Source organism: Brienomyrus brachyistius, chromosome 7 (genome assembly GCF_023856365.1).
Source record: "Brienomyrus brachyistius isolate T26 chromosome 7, BBRACH_0.4, whole genome shotgun sequence".
Taxonomy (NCBI): Eukaryota; Metazoa; Chordata; class Actinopteri; order Osteoglossiformes; family Mormyridae; genus Brienomyrus; species Brienomyrus brachyistius.
Window position 1 is genome coordinate 11362601 of NC_064539.1, and position 6720 is coordinate 11369320.

Sequence of the window (6720 nt, forward strand, 5' to 3'; positions counted from 1 at the left end):
AAATTCTGCGTCCTCCAACAAAATGTCATCTTGCCACCCCAACAAATTTTACATATGATTTCCTGGGAAACTGTTGGGCCCCCTGTATCTGCCAGGGTATCCATGACCCTCCAATGCCCCCAGTCCTACCCAGGGTAAGTGAAAAAGATGCTTAAAAGACTAACGGAAAACCAAATACCATTAATCCTAAGTATATAATGTTTTGTAAAATACATTGATTGTCATTGCTATGTTATATGAGTGCTAAATATAAAAATCTGTCAGGGTCGGTGTTCCATTTGTTTTGTCCCCATCTGGCCAGAAGGTGTTGCTGGTCGTCCTGTTCCCTCGGTCCCTAGTGTGTTTCCCTGCTCCCTCAGCCATTGTGTAGCTCAATGGGTTGAACAACCGACTCTGAGGCTGATACCCTCCAGTTCTGAGTTCCTGCTCTTTAATATTTATTAGTTTTGCTTTGCTTTCTGTGCTTGTTTAGGTTTATCCTGCTCGTGCCTTGATTTTGTTCTGCTTATACTTATGTTTGTAGTCATTCCTATAGTGTTATTAACCCTTAGTGTTTGTTAAAGTTTCATAGTCTCTGTGTTTGTTAATTATAATTTATTCCACTTGTTTCTTGTTATTCAGTGCCTGTTCAGGTTGGTTGATTTTTTTTATGGTCCACACCTGCTCCTTGTTAGCCTTGTTGTCTAAGTATTTAAGTGTCTGTTCTTGTTCTATTCCTTGTTGGTTCATTGTGGCCATTTTCCATGCGTGGCTGTATTCCTGTGTTCCTATGCATTTGTTAGCTGTATTTTCGATATTTAATCCCTGTTAATGTGTGTTATGGTAGCTGAGGTTATTTTCTACTTCTGCTCCTTGTTTTGCTCTGTTCCCTAGTTGTGCTTTAGTTTTTAGTTTAGTTGTGCGTTTTTGTTTTTGACCCCTCTTTGTCTCTTTAGTTTCTGCTTTGTATTCTGTTCTGTTTTGTGAATAAACCCCTTTTCGTTGGAGCCACTCCTTGGGTCGTCATTCTTTTCCCTCCTTCATCATGCCCCAGCATAAGAAAAAAAATTACATTGTAACACACACATATTCCACATTGCATGTTACATAGAATATTTATTTTTCTTTACTTTTAGTTTTGTGTTTTAGTTACTGGTTAATTTGTACATGCCTGATAAGGCCTTCTGGCATAAATGAAGATCATTTCTATGTCATCATTACTATAGCCAAGGTAAGAAATACGTATAAATGTTGTAAATGCAAAATTCTTAGTTTTCTAGCACCCAGACATTGCAAATTCCTTTGTCTGAACAATATCAACAAGTCGATTTTTCATTACTTTCTGCAGGCGTATCTGGCAGCATCCGAGAACTTCCTGTTATAAATCAACCAAGTGATAAATAGCAGAGATATGGCAGGGGAAGAATGCTGTAAGGATTCAGAAAGCGACACATATTTACAGTGTTTTTAGTGACCGCAGATAAACAGAGCACCCATGACATTTTTAATTTTAAAAAATAAACTGGAACAGCAGGAGGTGTAGTGGTTAAGAATATATAAACCCATAACCTTCTTCAAAGTGCTTAGCCTGAATTGCCTCAGTAAAATGTCAGGCTGTATGAATAGGTGGAAATTGCATGTTGCATTTGATGAAAACATCCGATGTTATGAAACTCTCAGACGATAGGGAGTATAAAAGATGATTTGCTGACATGAAATGACAATCAGCTTTGCGCTAATTATTATGATGCCATGTATATGTTCTAATTAAAAGTCTCTTTCCATATGCAATTAAAGGCACAGCCAAAAACAGTGTAAATGAGTGCCCCATGCACCACTTGAAATTAATCATGATTGATTTAATTAATATCATTAAAACATGTACACTACTTTAATTACTCGATAGTAATACATTTTAATGATCTCTTTGTTTTCTGAAAATATGCAGAAATCATTGCTATAATTGCTTTGCTGTCATTAAGGACTCTGATCACTTCCTGATTTTCACACAGCTGAAGACATCAAAAACTACTTAAGCGAAGGAAGCAACAGAGTGCAGAAATTAAGGATGTGAAGCTGTATCTGGCAGCCCCAGATCTCTGGCCCCCAGGTGAGTCCTGCTGCAGCCCATTGAGCAAAGGACTGAACCTGCTGAACTGCTCAGGTAAGACAAGCATCGCAATAAATGGGATGGAACCATGTGTAGCTTCAGACAAACACATTAGCCAAACAACTAAATGAAAGAAACTCCTCCCGGCATTTAGAAATCAGACTACCCCTAGCTTATGCGTTTTGAAAGAAACTGCATCTTAAAGATCAAATAAATATTTTTCAAATTAAAAGAACAGGACATAATATAGTGTCTGATTGAATATAAGTTTTTCACCATAAAATAGATGGTCATTTAATAATATGAGTACAATTCTATCACTTTGAATAGGAACACTTTAATAATATTATAGCACAGTGCAATGTTCACTCAAATTCCATTAAGAGTTTGCTATTTATTCGATATTTATTATGCTTTATCTTTGCTTGCTGTGGTTGAGTGAGTACAGTCAGGTGATCAGCACAAAGTAAAAGGGGGACTAAAACGTTCCCCGCAAAGCGTGCATTTGATAAAGCGTTCCCGAGGCAGGTTGCTTTGGAAACACGTCCTCCCAGGGATCATTGTCATTCGCTTTGTGATTATGAGTCATCGCCACGTTGCGGAGGAGTCGGTGGCTATGGGAAGGGGAAGGCACAGCTCAGCGAATGAAAAAGGAACGTGACTCCCCTCCATCTTAATGATCTCACGACTCCTATTCCCCCTCCCCCACATGCACGACGCTGTGGAAATTGAAAGCCTAATGGTTACCGCCTGATGGCTTCAGCCTGATGGGAATCAAAATAGAACATGGTTTTCTGTGTACAAGTGAGATTATAAGTCTTAAGCTTCCCTGGATTTTCTGATGTGAAAAATTATTGTATTTGCATCCTCTTTGCCTCATTTTACAACAGTTGTGCTATTTTTACCCCCATCAAAGTCTTTTCCGATTTCTGATTATTATACAATAGGTGAATGCATGCTTACACAATGATTATATATTTTTGGTCTATTTTCAGTGGCAATTCTACATTTGTATTTTAAAGACATGTTTGGATTCACTGTCCTAAATGTCATAGAAGAGAATAGCAAGCAGAGGCAGAGGAGGGGCAGTAAACTCCCAGAGGCCCCTCCTGGGCCTAATGGATTATGTCGCAGATGTGGGGGTGGGGCGGGGGGGTCATTTGGCCAGTGACTTAAATGTAATGAAACGTGACACAAGACAAAGGAACTTCCTCATAATGCAGCACATGGGGGGCAAACGGTAGCTGGGCAGAGAAAACAAAGCAAATACATCTGTCTGCTTTTCAGTCTCTTACTGTGTTCATGGAATTATTTGAGTTCACCTGGGATTTCCTTGCCATATACAGTACATTGCTTACTGGCGTCTTTTCTTGGGCTTCTGCGGAGGAAGGAAGGCAAGGAAGGAACGTATATGATTCAGCATCTGCCTATTTATATTACTGAAATTTTAATTTAGGTGGTGATGTCTGTTAAGGGATTACTCTTCAGGCTGATACTTATCTGATAGTGTGGTTATTGGAAATGAGTAGGAGAGATTTAAGCTGTTTAAGCTGTGAGGGGGCCCCTGAGTGCGACCAATTACATAGTACATCGCAACGACAAATCTGCTTTTTTGTGTATTCTATTTTTCACAAAGTGAAAATACATTCTCTTTGTTGATATTATTCATTTACACTTCACAGTAAAATAAAGGTAATACATTTTACCATGCTGCGGTGGAGCTGGCGTTTTTTTGCTTAGGGCCCCAAGAGTGCCCCGAATTGCCTGTGTTAACGCGGAGTGGTTGGATGCTGTTACAGCTGCTGATGCAGCTGACTGACAGAAGGTGGCAGGGCTGAGAGAGGCAGGCAGCTGAGATTTCAGCTAAATTGCATCAGGGGAAAATGCAGGTGTGTAAATGAGTCCTTATTCATTTATGTAGTTTACAGCAAACACAGGCCTGATCTCCTGAACACTGACAAGCAAAGGATATAAATCATTTTCAGTATATGGTCTAAATTAATTGTTATTTGTTACTGGTAGTAAACTAATAATTACAGCAGATTATTATATATGTACAGATACACACACACACACTGCTGTATACCACATGGTGCAAAATGAGCCGATTAATGGTAAGGTAATGCTGTTAGTGCCAATACCAGGACTTTGACATGTAGTTTTACTGTGTTACATTAAGCTGCTCCAGTGTGGTGCCTTTTGCAGTTAAATGGGAAACTTAAGAACTTGCACTCATAGCCCTTTTACTTAACCTTAGAAACTACCCTTCTCTTTTATCTTAGAGAGACTTGTGGGACCGCCAGGCTCAGAGAAGAGCTTTGTGTTAATTATGCCTGTCACGTTGGACCCCGACATCGTCAGGGTAAAAGTGAATGAACAAGTGCACTGAGAGCAAGCGTGATGACGAATTTGTGGAATGTAACTTTCAAACATTGGATCCTTTACAAAATGTATTACCAAACCATTGCCTTTAGGAGATCTTTCAACTGGCAGGTTCTCTTCATTAGCGGAATTGGAAGCAGCCAGTACAATGTCAGCCCTGGAAGTGGGTTAGTTATGCACATGCTGGCACTTGGCATGTGACAGGACACAATAAAGCTAATTAAGACGTTTCCTGTCTATATTTATATGTATAGTGACACAATGGTCCACAGGGAAGCTGCCACAGACCAGTAGGGGGTGATCAACGCCATGCAGGCCTAAGATAACCATGGTTCTCTGATGACTGACCACTGTCAGGACCAACAGGACAGGGCTGGCAGCCAGTAATTGTCCAAAACGGGGGGGGCAGAACTGTCTTCAACAGTAAGATTAACGCTTGCAAAGGGGAGGAGGTCCGGAGGATAGAGGAAAGGGCAAAGCAGCAGCTCTCTCTGCCCATGTCACCAATGGAGGAGGACCGTCCTGGTGGGACTGCTGCCTTCTGTTTGACCCTTTTGTGTGTTTTCCCCCATTTTCCCATAAACTGTGCCCTCAAGGGGGTATTTACCTGCACCCCTGCCATGCCTAATTGTCAACTGCTATATATAAAAAAAAACAAACAATAGATAAATAAATATGTTGTGTGTGTGTGCGTGTGAATGTGTGCTCCTTGTAAGACATCAGTTAAAATATTCACTTATTTTTAGTGAATTCATAAGTCATGTGTTATTACTATATAACGGTACAGCATTACTTCATTGCAGATTAATAATATGCATTAATACACACAGAGATTGTATTCTTCAAATAATACATTTTGATTAATTTCATTCACATCACAAAGAATGAGTCTTGTCTTAACAGCCTTTTGCAATTAAAAATCAATATAGGATCTGTGGCCTGAGGGGGGTAGCGAGAGCTAAATCATTTAAACAGTGTAATCCATCATGCATTCAGAGCCGTTCATTCAGGCTGAGGAGAGGCCTTATAAATCACACGCAATGGCAAATGTTTCAGAACAGATTTCATGTTGTAAAAACACAGCAAGGACCGGAAGTGAAAAAATGTGTTAAGCAGTAGGTGGGAACGTGGTGCGAGAATCTGTGGATATTCTAGGTCTTGCCCAGAGTTCAGGAAGCTGACAACCGACAACCTGCTTTTGTTAACAGCAGAGTTTGTCTATAAAAATTATGTGACGCTCCAGGTTTTACTACTAAGCGGAAGAAGGTATTCAGGAGGACAGGTACTAAATTATCTTATATTGCAGAATGCCTTCAGTTTCGGTTAAGGCCGTATCCCTGACATGCGCTTTAAAATTCAGCCCATGTGAGTGTGAACGTAGAAGGAGATTTACATGTTTCCATGCTTCCTCCCTGTCCCTTTTCATTAGAGATGCCAGCGAGGTGACCGGCGTTCATCCCCGGATGTATCAAGCCCTCAGCTGCAGGCCTTTATGAGATTCGGATGACATTCTGTAAAATTATGGCCCAGGCACCAATGTTTGTTCTGTGCAGATAGAGGACTCCATAAACCACACTGCATGCTTGGTGCGCCTGGGGTTTTCAGAACGGCACTGAGCTAATGGATAGCCAGTGAGTACGCCCGAGGAGCAAAATGGCTTCCATGCCTGATGCCTCCCATTCCCAGAGAATGTTTAGAGAACCACTGATGCTGACTGTGGTAGGAAGTACCTGTAGGAAGAAGCTCCATCCAAGGGCTGTGGTCTGACCAGGGGGTTTATGTGCCTGGGAAAGAACTAAAATGTCCAGAGTAGTCATCCGCTTTGACTGCTTAGCGATTTGTATTTTGTATGACGTGGCTTACATATAAGATGAGAATATCATGGCCAACACTGGATGTTAAAGCAGGTTTTTTTAGTAGTTAAGGGTATGAATTTATCACCTGAACAGTGCCATTGGAGGGGTAGGTGCTGTAATGGGTTGGGGCAGCAGAGGGTATATTTTACTGATGGGGGAGTGGGGAGGATTTTGTACTTGATGGTCAATTATCGAATATTGAAAAGGGGTATGAAGAACCTCAAAAGAGGGGCACATTTAATGCTTTGGGCAAAAGTGGCAGGTGCTTAGGCACTGTCAGCCCCCCCAGCCCCCGCAGAATGACTCCCAACTGGGAAACTTCTCTGTTGTACGCTTAAACAAAGGGTCAGAATCCAGGGAAATATTTACCCATGCAAATGGATGAAGTCAGCA